Here is a 21,079-nt window from a genome sequence, read left to right as displayed (position 1 = left end):
CATCACACTACAAAAGGTGTGTGAGGTTGGAGAGCTGCCTCGGCAGTTACGAGTCCCTGCAGCTCTGCAAGAAGACCCAGTTCCCAACACCCACACAGCGGCTCATAGTCATCTTTCTAAAAATCTTACTCTAGTCACATCATTCCTCACCGCAGTGTACATTTTTCCATACAGTTATAGAATCCATCAATCCATTAATAACAGTAAACATGCCAACAAAATAACACAAGCCAAGAAAACATCTCAGAGGTTTGCAAATAACAATCGCTTCGAGCCATTGCCTACCAGTGTTTCTCTTTAATGGCAGAGCAGACAGCTGCAACTGAGTGACTCTAGGCCTCTGAAAAGTTTCTCCACTTTGATAAGGAACATTATCTTTTAGGCAAAGCAAGTGTCTAAAGTAAGTTCCAGCTTGAGAAAAATGGAATAGAGCAAATATACATCTGAAATTCTATGACTATGTCTGTATCTGTGTGTGTGTGTGTGTGTGTGTGTGTGTGTGTGTGTGTGTGTGTCTACACATGTGTGCATGCTCCCAACAATCTTTAGTTCTAGAGGATACGCTCTAGAACTCTTTTGGCATTCACTGACACACATGTAATATAAATATGTATCCATGCAGGCAAAACACTCATATACATAAAGTAAAATTGCATACATCTTTTTTAAAAGCATCGTTATGAGGCGGTAGATATGCTAATAAACTTAACATCACCATTTCAAAACACCACATTATACTCCAAGATGTATAGAATATTTGTCAATTAAAAGTTATTTAATGGGCTGGAGAGATGGCTCAACGATTAAGAGCCCCGACTGCTCTTCCAGAGGTCCTGAGTTCAATTCCCAGCAACCACATGGTGGCTCACAACCATCTGTAATGAGATCTGATGCCCTCCTCTGATGTGTCTGAAGACAGTGACAGTGTTCCCACATACATAAAATAAATAAATAATTCTAAAAAAAAGTTATTTAATAATCATAACTTCAAGATTTCTCATTCCACTTTCTTTTAGTTTTAGGAACAACAAACAACTCAAGAGCTAATTTTTAAAAATTATTTGAAGGGAAGTTAACATTAAAAGCCTCCAGCTGGGGATGTAGCTCAACGGTTAACACTTGTCTATGTACTTCAGGCCCTGGGTTCCATTCCTAAAAGCACGAACAGCTACAAAGTCTCTTCTTAAACAAATATTTTTCCCACCCATAGATACGGTTTTTCCTTTAAAAAAAAAAAAAGCACCCAAGTACACACAGAATGAAATGTCTCAGAGGATTAATTGTGGGGGGGAAGATTCGATAAAAATGCATTATATACATGTGAGAATGTCATAATGAAACCATCATTACTGTGAATTTAAAACAAAACTTTTCTCAAGAAGGAAGTATCTGCAGGCTGCTGTGCAAGACGACTTCAAGGTGACTTGGTCTGTCTGTCCTTCTATAGCTTCCTCCATGTCTGCAGCCTGAGTCAGGGTAAAACGGCCACCCTGTAACCTAACTGCCCTGAACCCTGAAGCAGACTGCCTAACTGCAGAAATTCAAGGTCAGCCTGAGCACCACGGCGACACTCTGAAGGAGTGAATGAATGAATGAATGAATGGATGGATGGATGGTTGGATGGATGGAAACCCAGGTATTTTAGGAATGCCTTGAATTCCAGAGCTTGAGAGGCAGAAGCACGCAAATCTCAGTCATGTTCAAGGCCCGACTAATCTATACAGTGAGTTCAGGCACCCAGAGCGCTTGCCTAAAATATAAACAAATAAATAACAAACAAACCAAATAACTAACTAAATGACATTCAAGTAAAGTTAATTTTTACATAGATTAAAGCAAAGCTGTAACAATTCTAACCTTGGTGACACAGAATTAACTTCCAAAATGACTTCTGTAAACATAATACATACTAACAATGGTAACTACTGACGTCATCTCACCCATACGACAGAACCCATCTATCTTATTTAATCCCCTATAAAGCCAAAACTGTTTATTTCTCCATCTACAGATGAGAAGCTGAATCTAAGAGATTTGCCCAGTGACATCTTGTTCATCTATTTGTTGGTCTGGAGTGATACAGAATAGACTCAGACACGTGGGCACCCAGTATTCCCCTTAGAGGAGCACACTGAGCCCTACTTCAATTATTAACACCAGAGACCTTATTAAATAGCGGACTGCTGGTATGAGGCCCTAGGCCCAGGTCTCTGTATTGATAAACTGAGCCACAGCCTCATCGTTTCTATTTCTAAGAAGCCAATAGGTGAAGATGCTTCTGCTCATCTACACTAAAAAGACCCACTCCCACCCCCATGCCTTCCACAGCACACAATCGGAAGATCTCCAAGTACAGAAGACGAACCATGAATAGTATTTAACTGAACTTGGCTCCAGAGCCTGAGTTCCCAGTCAGCAGAGGTCGGTTCTATGTCTGTGGATTCAACCAACTGCAAGCCAAAAGAAAAATTTTAACGATCTGGACTAAGCATATACATATTTCTTTTATTCTTCAAATTCCTTAGAAACGCAGTATTTAAAGCTAAATATAGCATTTACATCCTGTTAGGTATTAAAAGTAATCTAGTTATGAGTCAGGTATACAAAAGAATCTACATGAGTTACACAGAAATGTTATTCCACGGATAAAGACTTGAGCATCTCTGGACCCTCTTATCTGTTGGGCATCATGGTCCCTTAAGACACTGAGAGATGACTGCATTTGATTCACACTGTATGTTCTGCAGAGGGCAGTTCTTCCAAGAACTGCTGTGATACAGATGGTGAACCTGTGGGCCAGGATGGGCTCTGCAACACTGTCCCATGTCTAATACCTTCCTCCAAAATAGGCCTAAAAAATACAGCCTTCTACCTGCCCCTCCAGGACTGCACACCGTTCTCTGTGGTGACTTATCCCTAAATCTGGCCGGTTAATAACCCAGGGAAAACAGTAGAAACGATTAACCTCCCCTTCCTGTCTGAAGGCATGGAATCGGCGCTTCATAGTCAGTTAAGAGGTGGGAACACCAACTCTACACAACTAGAGGAACGACACTGACAGGCTGGACTTGAAGAGCTGAACTCCTGGGTCTTTCAAACTGCGAAGCAATTAAGTTAGATTTAGGAATATTATAATTTGTTCTTACTTTCTGGAGACTCTGATCTGGAAAAAAAAAAAAAAAAAAAAACCCTCCAGAGAAGAAAACATAGATTTCATTTCAAAGTGCCAACTCAGTCCACAGAACTTTCAATCTAGTAAACCCTTCTAATAAGACTCACACCCTGATGGCTAGACGGTGGTGGCACACACGCCTTTAATCCCAGCACTCTGGTGACAGAGGCCGACAGATTTCTGTGAGTTTGAGGCCAACCTGGTCTACTGCAGAGAAACTTGAAAAACCAAACCAAACCAAACAAACAAAACAAAATTACAACCCTGGAGGCAGCAGAGATTGACTTGACCACTCCTGACTTTCACACCAAGACACTAACCACCATGCAGGCACTGGCTGCAGACCTGTTCATAAGACACATCCTACCCCCTTCAGTGCACTGAAGGACAGCTACCAGCCAGACCACTAGGAAAGACTAGAAACCTGAAGCTAAACCTGTGTTCGGGTGAGCGCTATAGAGTCTAAGTACACCCAGTAGCCAGCAGACGGACCACGGACCCTGAGCTGCTTGGCTGCTGGGGTGCATCTCACAGCAGTTCCCTTCACTGGCCAGCCCTGCCATTTTATTCTCAGTGTCATTCCTAGAAAGTCAGCCCAATAGCCTGCCCTTTCTGCCCCTTCAAGATATATTAAGCACCTAATCCCTTTTATCAAATCCCTCCCTGCTAAAATACATCAGGGCAGTCAACGCTTTCAAATGGGAAATCTAGACCTAAAGAAAAAAAGAAAGGAAGAAAAAAAAAGAAAGAAAGATCCTTTACATTCTTATCATTTGAAAAGGGAATCCTTAGAAAGGGAATCATAAGAATACAGCACAATAGAAAAATAGGCAACTGGGAAGATTTGAATGCTACCACAAGAGAGGCCAGCCTGAGCCACAGAAGATTCTTACTCAAAATGAATACAAATGCACATTACCTCTGTCTGGTAGCCTGCAACCTGTGGTAGGCAAAGCTACAGCTTGAGGACCATGGCGGACTACGGAACACAACACTAACTCAAAAGACTTCATCAATGGGGTTGAAGACCACTCAGAAGTTAGCACTTGGCTGCTCTTCCAGAGGACCCAAGTTCAGTTCCAACACCCACATCAGGTGGCTCACCCCTCTATCTCTAGCCCAAGGGTATCAGACACTCCTGGCCTCCACTCATACCCAAACATAGGAGCAAAAATGCACATGCACAGCAAGTGCACATAAATAGTTAAATCAAGGACAGAAACTCTGTTTCTCTTTATGTTTTTACATGTAGCTACTAGGCAACTTAAAGTTACAGCGTGACACACCGTGATTATTACACTTGTACTTACAGTGTGCACCTAGCAGGCCAGCTCCCTTCTCATAATAATCCTGACAAATGGGAAATCCTTAGAACAAATGGGAAGCTGATGAGTCGGTATAAAGACATGTTATAATTCTCTATGACACTGCAAAAGTAGGGCAATCATGTGTTAGACAAGGACAGTCTTCTCTCTAACCCTACCTTGTATCATGCCCAGTAGGAGACAATGGAAAGAACAGGACATAAGAGGAGATGTTAGAAAAGCCTCCATGCCGCTGAACCACTGAGGGAACACGGACCATGGGCCATGGGCATGTCCCCGTCTCTTCCAACACTGCAAGGTAAGGAGAGCGAAGGAAGTACCTTTTCTTGGGTTGTTGGGTTTTGTTTTGTTTTGTTTCTGTTTGTTTGTTAACTGGTGAAGGGGGATTGGTCATTTGACTGTCTTGTTGCTGTTGCTTGTTTTTTGTTTGTTTTGGGCTTTTCTCACTTACGTAGCTGTGGTTACCCTGAAATTTACTATCAAGACAGGCTAGCCTTGAATTCAGAGATCTACCTGCCTCTGCCTCCAAAATGCTGGAGTTAAAGGCATGAACCATCATACCTGGCTCTGTCTGCCGTTCTTCCCTGAGTCTGGCAGAGGAAGGTGGCTACCGGCTAGGTTTAGTTATCTGTCCAGATAGCTTTGTGTAGACAGAGCTAATTAAACCTCACTAGACCTGCGTGAGCTGAACAATGAACACCAGCTCCCGTTCCAGTTACACTAATGAAGCCCATTAAATAGAGAGCCCTGGCTTTTCGCCTGAGCCAAGACCCCAGGGCTCTGGCATAACTCAGCCCATCACTACACGCGTCTCACCTGTCCCATTCATTCACAGGCATGCATGCCCATCGAAAAGTCGCAAGGCCATTCATCTGAGTCCCCCTGCTCTTTACTGTGAACACAGAGGAAGTATTAACTCGTCAAAACAAAAACGTTGAGAACAAACTCCCTTGTCTCCATCTGTAGACCCAGTGCTATAACTAGACAGTCATGAGTTACATTTAACCCTTTGCCTGTTCATTAACATAACTTTTGATGACGTTCAGTTTGAGCCTCAGAACAAATCCTTTTGGAAGCTACTCTTCCACGGAATCCCTCCAATTCTCCCCACCCTTACCCCACGCAGTTCCGACTGGGAGTTACCACGGAAGATCTGAGACTCTTGAGGAAACAAGTTCTCAAGACACTTTTGGACAGCTTTTTTTACTTCTCTGACAATGCCACACTGCCACATACGGTGTTTGTCTTTCTACCCCCCACTGCCTTTTCTCATCCCCCCATCCCCCGCCATGTCTTGCCAGCAGCCCCCTCTCTGTGTCTTCTTCCTGTTGGCGCTCACCTTTGCTGTGACTGAGTTTAATTAAGTTCCTGGGTCAAGACCAGGCTGGGGATTACTGACTGCATAGGCAAGCTATCAGTGGCCACGCCACGGAAGAAAACTAGTAACCTATACCCCCACCACACTCTCTCCCCAGCTCCTCGGGAAGTAGTGAGGCTTCATGAGCCCCTCCCCCATCCATGATGAACTGTCCTCAACAACTTCTCTAATGGATTTGCTTTGAACTCTTTGACCAGGACCCTGCCCACTACATATATAATGGTGAGTCCCTGGATTGCTAATAAGTGCTAAAATGACTTGAAACACAGTTTGCTAGGTAATGGCTTGCGTGTGTGTTCATGAGTGTGCGTGCACAATTACACACACACACACCATAAATAAAATGCAGTAAGTAAAACTTTAGCTGGTAAGATAGCCCAATGGGCAGAGCAACTCATGCACATGGCCTAACAACCCGAGTTTGGTCTCCAGGGTTTACAAGGTAGCAAGAGTGAGCTGACTCCCAAGAGCTGTTCTCTGACTTACATTCAAACAAACACACCAACTGTCATGTGCCAGCAAGCAATCATACATGGAAACATATAAAATAATTAGTGAATACATGCCTTAAAAGAGATAAAGAAAATTTAATGCTGCATTGTCCTTAGCATAGAGACTTCTGTCATTACTCCTTGAACAATACAAGTTAACAACTACTTATGTAGCGTTTATATTGTATGTGTTGGTTTGAATGAGAATGACGCTCACAGACTCACATATTTGACTGTGTGGGTCTCAGTTGGTGGGACTGTTTGAGAAAGATAGGAGGTGTAGCTTCGTTGGAGGAAGTGAGTCACTGGGGATGGGAGGGGGGTGGATTTTGGGGTTTTAGAAACCCACCCCATTCCACATTAGTTCTCTGCCTCCTCTCATGGGTTAGACGTAAGCTCTCAGCTACTCTACTGCATATGCTCCCAATCATAATGGTCACACACTCTAAGTTTATGGAAACCGTGAGTCACAAATATCACCCTTTTATAAGTTGCCTTGGGCATGGCGTTTCGTCAAGGCAGTAGAGAAGTAACTAAGACATCACATTAGGTACAAGTCATTTAGAGATATTTTTTTTAATAGGAGAGGGTACGTGCGAGGTATTTGGAAGTTCGACATCACTTTATACATGCAACGTAAACTTCTCAGAGTCTGGGATGGAGATTCTGGAGGCAATCTTTCACAAACACCAGTATTTCTGACTGTAACTCCAGAGACGCTAAGCAAGCTACGCCACACCACACCCGTTAATCCCCAATCCTAGTGCAGGAGGACAGTGGATATGCCCACTCTTCTGATGCTTCTTTCGTATTTATCAATAGATTCGTTTGTGTTTTAGAGTTGGTGAGCTAACTTCAAGATTGTGCTTTTTTTTTTTTTTTTTTAATATTGGTGGAAATCCGACGTAAGCATGGTAGACGTCCATGATTACCGCTGCTGTTTGCCAAGTTCCCCGATACAAGGGAGAGTGGTAAGTTAGTTTACCTTAGAATTGTCAATGGAAGAGCAGGAGGGGAGAGATTTTTTTTTTTTAAGCAAAGGAATTACATAAACAAAATTAAAGAGGTATTAAACAAATTCTTTTCAGTCCCTTTAGAAGTTTCATTTACATACTGACAGTGTAAACACCAGTCCCAGCAGTGCTTTGATCTGCTAATTACAAAACATTTTTATCTTTTCATTAAATCAGGAGTTCTAAGAGGCCACTTTAATGATTAAAAAGGCAGGCTAAGTAAGTCTCCTTAATTCACACTAGAAATTCACTTGAAACTTTTTTTTTTTTAACCAAAGGAGACCACGTACTTCTTTTAACTCTTGGAGTGGTTGGCTCTCATTCCAAACACGTCTAAAAGGCAGGTCTCAAGATGCAGAACAAGGCCTGATTAAAACACTCAAGCTGTCAGGGCTGGCAGCTAGCAAACTGGACTGCACAGAACGGACCCCATGGCAGCTGCAGAAACACTATTGATCTTCCACAGTCCATGGGAAACCACACACCGTGCCAACAGGTACCAGGGAGACAGGACACAGTCAACGTTCCATCACAGATGTTGCTTTCCTTCTGGGTATAAAAAATACTACTACCTTTCATCCTTTCTCTAAACATTAATCAATAAAAAGACATCTCAGCACTGTCCCTTCTGCCTCCTCCTCCACCTTGCTTTCCTGTTGCTCTCTGATCTGGTCTTTATAGTCCAAGCTGAGTCTGAACTCTGGAACTCACAAGATCCTCCTATCTCTGCTTCTTGGGTTCAAGGATGGATTAAAGGCATACTCCAAGATTATGTGTGTGTGTGCGTTATGCGTGTGTACATGTGTATATATGTATGTATGTATAACTACATCTGCTTTCCAACCAAACTACATGAAATTTTTCAATGTTTACTTTATTTCCAGTTCTTTTGAAAAGAAAACAAACATGAACACATATCCTCCCTTTGATATCAATATGCATATTTTAGAACATTTGAGATTTCAAAGAATGTTAAAGATTTGTTTTATTTTTAGCTACTTTATTTTTAGTGTGTGTGTGTGTGTGTGTGTGTGTGTGTGTGTGTGTGTGTGTGTGTTGCCTGCATATATATCTGTGCAATAAAAGGGTGACTGGTACCCAAGAGCCAAACGACAGCATCAGATCTCCTGGAACTGTAGTTATAGACAGTTGAGAGCTACCATTGCTGGAACTCAAGCCTGGGATCCTCTGGGAGGGCAGACAGTGCCCTTAACAACTGAGCCATCTCTCTTCTCGTTTCAGAAAACTAGACCGAAAGCACAGGGACCCCATATGTTCTATCTTTCCCTCCACCTCAACTCTTGTTTTCTGCATTGTGAGAATACATTTGCTACAGTCAGCAATGGCGCATTACAAGCCCGTGAACACCATGCTCACACGGCAGTTACTGACAACAGCACACTGGCTGTATCCCACAGAACAGTTAGCTACCCTAACGGTGAGTGCTCCATCACCCCCCACGATCCACCAAGCCCCACAGTCATGGACTTTCTCAGCGTCTTCAGCTTTATCTCCTCTGGATGGAAGGTTTTTCTCACTCACGGACACACATTAGGGTTCTTCCATGGCATGGCGGCCCGTTTCTTTTTATTGCCGAATGATAATTCCATTGCCTGCATGCACCACACTTTATTGCTTTTGTTTATCTGTTTCCAACTTTGGGATAATGATGAATATAGGTGTCACAAGCACTCATGGACTTTGATTGGAGAGGCAGGGGTTCCCAACTCAACTGGGTAGGAACTGGAATCAGCCAGGTGGTACTGGCTCAGGTCTTTAATCCCACGAATCTCTATGAATTGGAGCCCAGTCTGGTCTACAGAGCTAGTTCTAGGACAGCCAAGTCACTGAGAAGCCCTGTCTCAACCCCCCCCCTCCAAAAAATAGAAATTTGGGATCAGGATTTCTGAACCAGTTGATCTATTAACCGCCCATAAAAACCCTAGAGTGGGTTTTGTTTTATGTTATTTTAGACATGGTCTCTCTATTGTATAGCTCTGGCTGTCCTGGAACTCAGAAGCTGATCTTGAATACAGAGATCCACCTGCCTCTGCCTCCTGAGTGCTGGGATTAAAGGTGTGCACCACCATGCCAGGCCTAGACTAGGTATTTTAAACAACATACTTTTGTTTTTCCAGATTTGGATGCTAAGATGGCTAGGATAGCTACCTGGTCAGACATTGGGTGAAGACCAGCTTCCTGTAGATGCCCACTATGCCCTCAAATGGCAGTGACAGACCTTCCATATATGTGTGTGTGCACATGTGTGCATTTCTGAATTTACTTGTAACCTGCAAAGCATTGGCTCTATGCATGGTACACCACATCCTGATTTTTCCCATAAGGACCCTGATGTGTGCCTGTATTATTCCCATCAGCAATGAATAAGGGCTCCTGTCAACCTCCCTGACTCCTAGCATTCAATGTAACAGTACCTCAATGTCTGTTGTTCCGTTTTTTAATACGTATTTTTTATTTCATGTAGATGAGTATTTTGCTTGCATCTATGTCTGTACCCATGTGTATGCCTGGTGCCTGAGTAGGCTATCAGATCCCCTGGAACTGGAGCTATGGACAGTTGTGAGCTGCCATGTGGGTGCTGGGTATTGAACCTGGGTCCTCTGCAAGAGCAACCAGTGTTCTTAACCCCCGAGTCTCTGTCTGTTTTCTTGGTCTGCAGTCCTGTGCTGGTGACAAGTGTTCTAAGCATTCCACAGGCTCACTGTCACGTGCCTTTGATGTGTCAGCAGCTGTCCTCCGTGTTTTCAAGTGTGCTTCCCAAAGTGTAGCACCATGTCCATTTGGAAGTGAGCTCACCCGGATAGCTTACTAGAAATGTAGAAGACTAGGTCCTGTCCAGGACCAAAGATAAGCAGAAGAGAAAATGTCTGACGCCATCAGTACATGGCCACACTCTCAGTGCAACTATGAGAGAAACTTGAAACCAGCATCTTTTTAATCACTGGATATCAGTTTCCCAATTAAAGTATTAAATATATATGGAGCTGTAGAGAGGGCTCAGTGGTTAAGGGTTTGCTTGCTGCCCTTTCAAAGGACCTAGGTTCAGTTCCCAGCACCCACAGGGTGGCTCACAACCATCTATAACTCCAATTCCTGAACCTGATAATCCCTTCATACCTCCACAGGCACAAAGCACATATGTGGTATACATACATACAGGCAGGCAAACGCTTATACACATAAAATAAAAAATAAATCTTTTCAAGATATAATACAGACAGGTGCTACTAAAATCAGGAGGTCAAGATCAATAGATAAGGTAAAGGGGGAGGGGTGGGAATGAAGGCATCTAACCAAATCCAAAGCTCATATCACCAACATTCTACATAACCCACAGAATAACACTGTGGAGAGGGAATCAGAGGATCGATTAACTCCCTAAAATAAGCTATACAGTAACCTACTGAGAAAAGGCGGAAGTTAGGTATGTGGCTGGAAGCTAAGTCAAGCAATGAAAAATGGAAGCAAGTTACTCAAAGTATGACAGGACACAAATCAAACTCAAACTTAAAGCCCTTAATTAACCTCAAAGAGGGATTGTTTCTTTCCCTAAGGAGATGGAAACCAGGAGGAAAGTTAGAGAAACGTTGGGTTTTGTTCCTAGAAGAAGATTATCATTCATGTGCATGGGGTAAGGCAGCAAGGGTAGGGGGGAAAAGAGAGCAATGTCAAAAACCATCGAAAATAGCCAAGCATGGTGGTGCACGCCTTTAATCCCCGTGGGTGTCTGCACAGTTAGTCCTAGACCAGCTAAGGGACACATGGGGAAACCCCGTTTTTAAGAGGGCATGGGTGTTTAAAGTATTTCTGAACATTCTCTTTCATTACTTATCTTCTACATCTTTTATTTTTTTTTAAAAATGGGTTAAAATGAAACATGCAATCTCTCTTTAAATGCCATTCTTTTCTAAATAAAAAATCTGATAAATGAATTTGCTTCAAGTTTTCCAGGTGGTAACCAGATAATTTTATTTCAGCAAATTATCAAGTACAAGATAAATGGAATGGCTGGTTTTATAGTTTGAAATAAAATAATGTTAACACACTAACTTCCCATACATTTTACAACACAGTTGATATTTTAATTATTGCATTGTATCAATATACAGGTAAGCTGAGAACATGATTTCCCAATAACTTCATAACTACAAGGATAACTTTTGAGAATAGATATACGACCAAAAAGAGATTTAAAAGAAAACCCACACACTTCCTTCGTGGTTACAATATTCAGCTAAAATCAACTCCAAACCAGAGTACTTGGTCAAAACCCAATTCTTCTGGAGAAAACAACGGGAATAAACTTGTAAGCCACTGACTGGAGTGCCTGCATTTTCTCATTTATGACACTTCTGCTGCCACCATTCTGCAAGGCAACTGGTCAAAGCTAGCCAATCTCTCTCTGCTTGCAGTTCAAAAGCATCATCTCCTGGATGCCAGAGAAGTCTTAGCCTGTGGTCATTAGCAGACTGGAGGAGCAGAAGACAAAGAAGGTCCCTATTCTTTCCAACTGACAAGGATACCTAAGTTACAAGGCACACAGCAAGGAGTGACTTCTTCCTTTCCAAACATTAAGAGAAAAACATTCATGACCTAATTTTAGAGCATGCTACAATATCTTCTTCTTAGAAAGATTCAAGGATGGGGTTGCTCACAGGCTTGCATTTTCTGAGTTCCTTCTATGATAGCAACCCTGTTCCAGACATGGTGTTAACTTGATTTCCGGGCAGCCTGACACTGCGCAATGACACCTGCCAGGGCCTGCCACTTTGTAGATAACAAATAGCCCGTTTACAAAATCACCTATGACAGCTGTAAGCTGAAATCCCTTTCTCGACTTTTCCTCTCACCGGCCTCTCTAGCTTACTAATAAACCTCCACAGTACATCCACCTCAATGGGCACCAACTTTCTAACCCTGTAAGTATGCAAGATGCCAGGGTAAATGAAAACATCAGTCCTGCCTTCCCAGGAGGCACAAGACCCTTTTAGACTAGTGTTAAGCACAGAGGTCCTCTCAACTTTACTTGTTTATACTGACATTTCCTAGTGAACAAAGGACATCTAAATATACCGGCCCCTGCGCGCGCGCGCGCACACACACACACACACACACACACACACACACACACACACACACACACACTTCAGAATAATATATCATAATTCTAGCATTTTAGATTAATTACAGGTCCTTAAATTATGGTCTTCAAACACAAATACCTTTCAAAATGTTGATGGTTTAACAACGAAAATGGCCTTTCCTTTTTAAAATCTAGTTCACTGTTTTTCCTGCCTTAACCACTGTGGTTTCTTCTGGCTACAGACAGAAGACAACTGTTGCTGTCGGACTCCAGCAACTACAGAACCATTAGGGCACTCCCAACCTTCACTCTGAAGACTGGACATTAGTGGTTTGGTCCCTTTAGCCTGCACCGTGCAGTGTTTTTAATAAAAGATGTCTGACTGCACACTAGGTGGTCATCTGCTGAGAGCTGTGGATGCAAACACTTCTACAGAAGTCAGTCAAGCCCACAAGACAAATGTGTAGCAGACATTTACAAAGTCACCTGTGAAGCTCAGTTGGCATAACATACACACCTGGGCTCAACCCCAATACTACAAAGACAACGTGTCTTGGGCTGGAGAGATGGCTCAGTGGTTAGAGCACTGACTGCTCTTCCAAAGGTCCTGAGTTCAAATCCCAGCAACCACATGGTGGTTCATAACCATCTGTAAGGAGATCTGATGCCCTTTTCTGGTGTCTGAAGACAGCTACAGTGTACTTATATATAATAAATATAATAAATAAATCTTTAAAAAAAAAAAAAAACAACGTGTCTTGAAAAACCAAAGACGGGGGCTGGAGAGATGGCTCAGTGGTTAGAGCACTGACTGCTCTTCCAGAGGTCCTGAGTTCAAATCCCAGCAACCACATGGTGGCTCACAACCATCTGTAATGGAATCTGACGCCCTCTTCTGGTGTGTCTGAAGAAACCTACAGTGTACAGAATAAATAAATCTTTAAAAAAAAAAAAAAAAAACAAAGTGACAGACGAATGGTTGAATGGGGAAAATGGAGGGAAAAAAATCTAGACCAAGAGGAAAACTTACACAAAGGCTAGGAATATTCTTGAAAACAAAGAATCCATCTGGTATAACAGTACACACCATTAATCTCCGTGAGTTTGAGAACACTGTCTACAGAGTGAGTGGCAGGAGAGCCAGGGCTACACAGAGAGATCCTGGCTCAATAAATAAATAAATAAACAAACAAACAAACAAATAAATAAGAATCATCTGAAAATGACCTACTGACCTACTCTGTGTTGAGCCTTATAGGCCCTTCCTTTCAGGACTTGAGTTTTCCCCCTAGAGAAAACATTTTCAGAGACAGATGCATAAGCAAAGGAAGGAATGGTTACATTGTGGGCTTTTAAAAAAACGTTTTGTGGTAACAATGTGATGGGTAGCTTGTCTAAGGAAGATGAAACCAAAAAACCAAAAATGAGTTACCAAACGGAAAAAGAACACAATGCCCATAAAACCAGCATATTGAGCAGAAATTGGTGAGCCACTAATCCCTATAAAGTGTCATTCCAAGGTGACACCAAGATTTATATCAAAAACAAAACTGCAGTGAGCACTTTGCCTTATCTCAATGTATAACCATCCCAATAATATAAAAAGATGAGCAAATGACTTCTAACCTTACAACCCACCCTAACTTGTAACTCTATCCCTTCATTAATTTCTGATCCGTACCCCAACCCACACCCGCCTTTTGAGAGTAGGGACGATGTGGTTTTTCTTCGTACCTCTGGCAGGCATTGGACTTTACTATTCAAATCAGGCTGGCCCCAAACCTGCAGCAATTCTTCTTCTGCCTTCCAAGGGCTAGGATTACAGGTGTGCACTGATAGGACCTCAATGTAGTCTGGGCTGGCTCAAGCTTGACACTGTCCACCTACCACTTCCTGAGTGCTGGGATCACAGGCATACATTATTGTGCCAGGGTTACATCCATGCTTTTAAAGTGTGTGTGTGTGCGCGTGCGTGCGTGCGTGCGTGCGTGCGTGCGTGCGAGAGAGAGACAGAGAGAGAGAGAGAGAGAGAGAGAGAGAGAGAGAGAGAAAGACCAGGAAGTCTTTAAAATGCCTTAATAAATACCACAAGCAATTTATTAAAAAAAAATTGTACATGGAGCCTAGCCAGGCCTCTCTGGAATTCCAATTAACTTCTGTAAGATTCACAGGTCTGTTCTACCATTCTAAGATTAAGAATGAGCTCTGACCTGATTGTACTGCAGGTGTGGCTGTTGTGTTACATGTGTAGGTGGCAGAGAGAAGAGAGGCTGTGGCTACACTCAGTGTTCCGACTTAGGAACATCGGAATTATTGGCAGCCTAACACTGCTTGGAAAAAAGAAGTGAGCCTGAGATGACCACCAGTCCAGCACTGCACAGGCTTGGGGGCAGACCATGCCCCAGGTGACCCCTGCCTGGCACCATAATGCACAAGCAGGGCATACCACTCCTGAGACCACTTCTGAGAGACCCTGGCAGCCATGAAGAAGAGTAAGTGGTGGAGAAATGGAAGAGAAAGAGAAACAGAAGGATGTGGGCACAATGAAGAGAGGCAGGACTGGAGGGTGGTGGGTGAGGAACAGCATGATGTGAGTAATCAGTGATGCCACCCGGGACTATGGTGGGGTCCTGGTCTGGGCTGCCACCAGGACAGATGCTGTGCAGATATGTGGTAGATGTGCCATAGATGTGGGGGTTAGAGGCGAGCCAGCCCGAGGGCATGAACGTGGGAGAGCTGGCCCTGCCAGAGTGGTGGCTTGGTTGAGACAGAAAGACCTCCTCCCTCCCTCAACATCTATGGCAGGCAGGAGAGCTGGTCCCAGGGTCATGAGAGTGGGAGAACTGGACATGTCCCTCACCAGCTGCAGCACTTGGGAGAGCAGGTGCTGGACCTCACCTGGGCAGCAGGGAAGAGCTGACCCTGGTTACAGAAGCTGTAGGTGAGTGGGCCCCAGAGGGCCTGAGAGCAGGAGAGCCAGCAGGGTAACCACCTCAGATACCTCTCAGGCCCAGATCCAGGACTTAGAATTGGACCATTCCAACATCTACGCCACCAGTGAACTGCTAAGTGCATCAAGGGGCCTGTCCTACAAATCCAAAACTACAGGATCCTCATGACACAGGGCAACAACAACAGGATACCTGAGAGGAGTCCCAGTGAGGATCCAGTATTGCTAGAGTAGCAGAAGCCAGAGTCCTCGTACCAGACCAATGAGTCCTTGCAAGGGACATTTGCAAGCAAAAAAGTGTGGACAAAAGAGTATAGTGTGGGACACACTGTGTCCCACTACGGCTTCCACAATGAGATTTTATTTTCTCTGTTGAGGCGAGAGGTGGGGGGGCTTGCAAGGGTGGTGGGTGGGTAGGAGACGGGGAGACTAGTGGGATTGGGGGTGCCTGATGTGAAATTCACAAAGAAACATTGGCTTGGTTTTTTTTTTTGTTTTTTTTTTTGGGGGCGGAGGTGGGGGGGGATTCAGCTCTAAAATTGTTCCGAGGCTGTTGGTCTTATGCCCATCTTCCTTGGTAAGTGCTGCCCTCACCCTTTGTTGGAGAATCTGCTTCAGGCAGTGAGCAGAGACTGACGCAGTCTCGTACCTGGTCAAAGAGCTCAGTTCTACATGCACATCATCAACATCAACCCCTACTCTGCCTGAGGCTCAGGGAACACCACAGAAAGATTCGACAGAAAGAACGAAAGAGTCAGAATGAAATGCTGTGCATGCTGCCTTCTGGTCATACAACTGCACTCGTGAACGCATCCGTAGTTAACCTGCTCACGGTCAAGCCAGCAGACACTCCAGCGTGAGGTTCCCAAGACCCTACCTCCAGCTGGAGAGCTTCTGACAGCTATGGGGGAGGGAGAGTCCACTTTCTTCAGGGGTATGGCTACTGGTAAGTGGACCGTGCTGCGGTGGAAGTCTCACACCCATTCGCCTAAGGACAGCAGTCATTGGATTTAGCAAATAAAAAAAAAAAGTCATGAAGGTGGGAGGGGGATGTTACCTGGGTTCTGGGAGAGAGAGTGTAGAAGAAGGGAATATGATCAAGATATACTGTGTGCCTGTATGAAACTGTGAAACAGTAAAACTATCGTGGGAACTTTAAGTCACTTCTCAATGGTAACAGAATCTCAGATACGTTGCCTTCACATCCACCCCTGCTGATAAAACCAAAGAAGCAGTGAAGGCTGAGGCCACACGGAGCGAAGGTTTTATAGCCACATTCCAACACTTGCTTCCAAAGCTGTTAAGAATATGATGGCATTCCTTACGTCCATGCCCAGAACTTAATAAAAGTTCACAAACGTTCCTGCACACAAGCTACATTTACAGGAGCAGAAACATCTTCAGAGGCAACATGACTCTTCAGAAGCCGCAAACGTAAAATGAGAAAACAAAGGTGTCGATATTATAAATTTAAATGGTTTCATAAACGTTTGATGAAAGCCAATTCCCAAGCCTGGAATCTCTCCATGCACCTAGTCCCAGATTCAACATTTACAGATCACTAGGGGGCAGGGGAGACAGTACACCAGTTAAAAGTGCTTGCTGCTTTTCCAGTGAACCAGAGTTCGGTTCCTACCACCCACGTCAGGTGGCTCACATCTACCTGGAACTCCAGCCCCAAGGGATCTGATCCCCTGTTGTGGTTTCACTGGAGACTTGGACACACACACATAGCATCTGCTCACACATATGCACACATGCACATAAATAAAAATAAATATTTGAGAAATTAAGTTAAGGAAAATTTATGGACAGAATTTTACATTATATAACATTGACTATTATATTAATTGACTATAACATCACAAACAGGAACACTATGCCATTATATAAATAGTCAATATTGACAGTTATATGAGGAAAAACGAAAAGGGAATAGAATAGATGTTGAATCTGTTCTTTTGAAGACATGTGCTACTGGACCAGGAAAATCGCCAGTGTCTACTCCCAGAGAAATAGAAATTCATATTCATTAACACAGAATCATTGACAGAAGCTTTTAACAAAGTAGGTGAAAGGCTTGTACAACCTGACATCTGAAAGATACAAATATCACCCCGTCCACTTTGTAACTGCAACAAGAAAACTATCTTTAAAATGGCTTTTGCCACTTTTACTGGACTGATAAAACTAATATTGGAGTAATCACCACTAGGTGATCTGTGACAGGAAGTGACACAGAGAACACCCACAGAACTTCCTTGCTATAAATATTTGGCCTCAGCTAAGCAAAGCCTGTGGGTCTAACTCAAATCCTCGAGAAAGGAAGTGGGCAGGGAAAATTAAGTTAAGCCACTCTATGACTTCCCAATCCCAGAGATAAAGAAGATCTGGGAACCAAGGAGCTTGGCCTCTTATGAGATGTCAAAGCCAAGACAGAAACAATGAGAGGAGACAAGGAAATGTCCTAGGTAAAAGGATACTAAAGAGACACAACACTCCAGGGCTAACATTAAACTCTGGGCTGATTGCTGCTTCGAGGGCTCTTTAGGAAAACACTGTTCTTAGGAGAAATACTGTAAACGTTTAGGGGTGAGGGGTCGTGATGTGTGCACCTTACTTCTAAAGGACTGGAGGACAGGAATATAAACTGAGATAAAGCTCAGTCAGCAAAAGGCTAACAGGGAATCCGGACTCCCTGTAGTATTTCTCCTGCACGTCAGTATTGGCTTGCAATTCTTCAAAATGAAGGTGAGGGTATGCTTCTGTCATAGCGGGGAATCACAAGATTAAAGACTTACGTGAGAGTATGTGGGATTCTCATTTCAGGGGAAAGAATAACCAAATCAGCTATCTGAAGAGCGAGAGAATAGTTAACTAACCCAGGCATTACTAGTCAATATTAGAGAGCGACTGATTCTTCCTCTCTTGTGTGAGAATGGTAGTGTTACTTTTTAAAACAAAACCCAGTTCTTGAGGGATTTGTCTCTAAGTACCGAGACTTTCAGGATAGTGAATGGAGTCACTGTTCTATGACACACATGTGCATCAAACATGATTACATGTTTATAAATGGGGGCCTAAGGCATTCAATAATTCCCTAAACATATGTACACATTTATACACATAGGTTCTCATATATACTGATTGTCATTTTATTCAAAAAGTCTTGTCAGGTTTTTACCTATTTTTCCTTTCCTGCAAACCATTTAATTCCACTATGAAGAGAAGTACTGTAAATATAGCCAGCTCTCTATCCAGCTCCAGCCACTGTGGCAACCACCAACTACTAATCCCTGAAATGTGGCTACGGCTGAGAAACTGAGTCTTCACTTTTAATTAATTTGCATTTAAATTTAAATAGTCATGTGGCTATTACTCTGGACACTGCAAAAATATGGTGCATGCAGAACTAGATAATAGAGATGTTAGAATTCACAAGCTTAAATAAAGGGCAAAACTAAGGGGAAAGGTTCAAAATAACCAAAAGTCCTTAATGAACATTGCAAAATGAAATTCCGTTTTAAACCTACTTCAAGCCAATGTAACTATCAGAAAAGAAGGAGCACTCAGTCAATTGCACTGAACGAACATGGTTTAAGAGGCCACAACTGTCGTATTGCTGTAATGCGTATTTAAAATAAATTCTAGCAAAAGTGTGGTTGCACTCACAAAGTTGGCTTTATTTTTAAGTGTGTGTGTGTGTGTGTGTGTGTGTGTGAGAGAGAGAGAGAGAGAGAGACAGAGACAGAGACAGAGAGACAGAGAGAGACAGAGACAGAGACAGAGACAGAGAGACAGAGAGACAGAGAGAGAAAGCACACCCTGTGGAGTTTAGAGGACAACTTGTTGAAGTTGGTTCTCTCCTTAGTCCATGTAGATCTTAGAAACCAAACTCAGGACATCAAGCTTAGCAGTGAGGACTCTTACCACTGAGCCATCTTGCTGCCACCCAAAGACTTAGTTTATACACATGCTGCCAGTGACATTCTTCATATAAGATAGGCTATGCCTAGCCAGTCGAGCCACCAAGCACTGTTCCTCTCTAGTACCACAGTCAGCCTGTTACCTGACTTATACTGTCAACTCTAAATGTGTGCCCATACTTAAGAGAAATATTTTTAAATCCACTGAGTAAGATGGAAATTTCTAGAATAGTGTGCGCATAAGCATTTGATGATTTGTCTTTATCGCTATTTCCCACCAACCTGGAACTTTTTCTGATTGCTTTCTTTCTCTTTGTCCGTACTCGGGATTAAACCTGACTGGCACTAAGCCAGCACTCACTCAAACACATTTTACTCAATGGACAGACAACAAACCACACACACACACACACACAATCTTACAGAGTAAAGTTACAGAAACAGCTAAATACATAACTATGTCTTGTTCAACTTAGAATGCTTTTATGTATCAAAAACCAACCAAGCTATCAAAGTAATTTCTTTTCAAATACAAAAATACGGTAAAACTGTTTGGATTCAATATTTTAAATAATGAAATCAGGCAAATGTTTTTATAAGAAAAAATTAGTCTTCACTGAAATATGATTCACAAACCATATTTAAAGTATGCAGTTCAGGCCAAGTGCGATGATGCACACCTTTAATCTCAGCACTCAGAAAGCAGAGAAGCGACAGGTAGATCTCTGTGAGTTCAAGGCCAGCCTGATATACATAGCAAGTTCCAGGCCATCCAGGGCTACACAATGAAACCCTGTATCAAAAAAACAGAAAGTACTAAGCAGTATAGTGAATTTACTCCTGGCAAGTCTGTACTCCCACTAACACAACTTCAGAATATTCTACCTCGTATAAAGGCGCCCTGCACAGTTCAGGACCACCCCCACACCGCCACTCACATCACTGGGCAGCTCTCTGTGTCTGTAAACTTCCCTATTCTGAATATCCACACAAATAGAATGAAATAGAATGACATACCATCTTTTTTTATGACTAGCTTGTCTTTTCTCTCTTCCTTTGTTGATAGCAAACATATGGCTTGTTTTTACCATTTTTTACTAAAAACAATACTATTAACAAATACTTATGCTCCGGCTTGTGCATAGGCCTTTGTTTTTTATCTGGAGAAAACAAGATACCAAGGAATAAAACTGCTAGGTAATACAAGAACTCTACACTTAACCCTTTAAGGACCTGCCCGGCTGTGGTTTCCCACGGGGCCTGCATGCAGCATTTTATACTTTGCTCAGCAGTGGGCAAGGTTTCTGATGGCTCCTTGTCCTCACCAATACAGTACCGCCTGGTACTCTATGACCGCCATCCAGCTGGATGGGATACGGTTGATGTCTCACTGTGGTATGGATTTCCATTCCTCATTGGCCAGTGGTGCTCTCTTCACCCAATTATCGGCCATTTATCAACTTAAAGGAAGTCTTCTCAGATCCTTTACCAATATTTAGCTGGTTGGTTGGTCCGAAGAGTCATAAAACATAGATTCTAAAGAAATTTTCATAATGAAATGTAATTTTTAGATGTTTTCAACCTTTGGTCAGGCTATTCAATCGCTGTCCTCTGAACACAAGTGTTCCACGTTCCTAGAGAATGTACCATGTGCTTGTTACCACTGCCTCTGGTGGTTTTACTCCTTCTCGACAGCACACCTGAGTTCACGAAGATGAAC

General features: G+C 42.9%; 1 protein-coding gene and 1 pseudogene across 2 annotated transcripts in view; one reads left to right on the top strand and one right to left on the bottom strand.

Annotated features, from left to right (window-relative positions):
• Window positions 1-21,079, bottom strand: part of Mllt3 (MLLT3 super elongation complex subunit) — a 255,095-nt gene that overhangs the window by 208,689 nt on the left and 25,327 nt on the right. The gene's annotated exons all lie outside the window — the stretch shown is intronic.
• On the top strand, window positions 14,688-14,812 carry LOC116890545 (annotated as a pseudogene).

This window comes from Rattus rattus, chromosome 1, assembly GCF_011064425.1.
Source record: "Rattus rattus isolate New Zealand chromosome 1, Rrattus_CSIRO_v1, whole genome shotgun sequence".
In the NCBI taxonomy this organism is placed as follows: Eukaryota; Metazoa; Chordata; class Mammalia; order Rodentia; family Muridae; genus Rattus; species Rattus rattus.
Note: the sequence above shows the minus strand (reverse complement) of the source record. Positions and strands in the feature narration are given on the sequence as shown.